At 16.1% G+C, this 1,611-nt stretch overlaps 2 protein-coding genes across 10 annotated transcripts in view; one reads left to right on the forward strand and one right to left on the reverse strand.

Moving 5' to 3' along the window:
• The window catches only part of LOC102678227 (axonemal 84 kDa protein-like), a 39,691-nt gene extending 39,079 nt beyond the window's left edge, over nt 1–612 (reverse strand). For 4 of the 9 annotated variants that reach the window (XM_006623916.2, XM_031514336.1, XM_031514334.1 and 1 more), the window contains exon 1: nt 518–610. The gene's annotated coding sequence lies outside the window, so the exon portion shown is untranslated. Of the gene's footprint in view, nt 1–517 lie in introns of all 9 variants that reach the window. The other 5 variants (XM_031514335.1, XM_006623915.2, XM_006623918.2 and 2 more) reach the window with 2 other exon arrangements.
• LOC102672776 (putative fatty acyl-CoA reductase CG5065) overlaps nt 1–1,611 on the forward strand; it is a 17,968-nt gene that overhangs the window by 10,339 nt on the left and 6,018 nt on the right. The gene's annotated exons all lie outside the window — the stretch shown is intronic.

The raw sequence follows: 1,611 nt of genomic DNA on the forward strand, positions 1-1,611 counted from the left end.
TCTTGTATTACATATTATATTTAAGTTATGTTATGTTATATTAGTACAAGTACGTACAATACAATATTTAATATTGCAAAATATAAGTAAAAAAAAAATTTATATTTCTATTTATTTAAAATTATTTACTTATTTAATTTTAAAATTATTTTAAAATTATTAAACTACAAACGTTAGGAAAAGAAATATGTGTTAAATTGAATATTTGACAAAAAATCTCATTTAAGTTGCATAAATATTATTTAAAATTATACAAAATCAAGAAATAATGTATGTAATTTATAAAATAAAAATATAGATTATGTAGAATTAACAAATCTCTTTACAAATACATATATATAAGTTGAAAATTGAAATTATTTATGAAAATTGTTGTTAGTTGTTTTTCTATATCTATATTATGAAAAAAACGTTAAAGTATTTCTCATATTTTATGATCAATTTTATTATTTGCACTAAATTATAATTCATCTAAAATGATTATCACTAAATGTAAATAAACCAAATATGTATTTACTTAATATACAATACAATTTAATTATTGGATAATAAATTACAAATATTGTTACTTAACGATATCATTTATTGCCACAAAAATTTATTTTTATAAAAATGGAGTTCACAATATATTTGTCTATATTTACTAACTTATTGCAAATTATATTAGAAGTAAATAAAACTATATAATCAAAATCTAAGGAAATCAAGACCAAAATCAAAATATGATTTAATGACAATAAAAATCATAATTTTCATTGATATTGTATATATCGAGAGACATTTGATAGCTTTAATTTAATTAATTTAATTAATTTAATTTTATTTTTTTCTTTGATTTAGGAATATAACATCTATAGGAAAATGACATTGCTGTATAGTTATAAAAAAAATGCGGTTAATTTTAGATTTAGGGAAGATTTAGGGAATCATATTGTGGATATCACGGTATGAGAATTTATCTAAATTTTGCAGAAAAAGTGTTCTCTCGGTGAATTTTATTAAATATATATAACTACCGAGCACAGTAATATATATATAGAGTATAATAGTTGCATAAAGAAATTGTAACATATATTTTTTCATTAACTATATATATAATTATTTTGTTTTTACTGTAAGCTATCAAAAGATAGTAGATTTTCTCACGATTAAAAAAAAAATTTTTTTTATAAAATTCACATTGCTAATGATTCTATTATACATGGTGTTGCATTTTTATTTCATATTTATTATAATGTCTATATTATTATTCATTTTTTTTAATTTTAATGTTTTTTTTTCATTTTTTATTATTTTTCAATTATAATATTTTTTCTCTTACATTTTCTCTTTACTCTTTCTCTTACATTTTTGTATAAAGTTATAAATTATATAATATATAACAAAAATTATAAAATGAAAAGGTTATAAATAATATATAAGAATATGTAAAACAATAATAAAATAATTTCTATTATATCTTATGTCTAGATTTTTGTGCTTTATGTTATTTTTAATTACATTTAATTTTTATTTTTTCTATAAATTTATATTAAATTATTAAAATAAATATATAAAATATAAATATAAATAAATATATATATATAAATATATAAAATATATAAATATATA

Source organism: Apis dorsata, unplaced genomic scaffold, assembly GCF_000469605.1.
Source record: "Apis dorsata unplaced genomic scaffold, Apis dorsata 1.3 scaffold_980, whole genome shotgun sequence".
Lineage (NCBI taxonomy): Eukaryota > Metazoa > Arthropoda > Insecta > Hymenoptera > Apidae > Apis > Apis dorsata.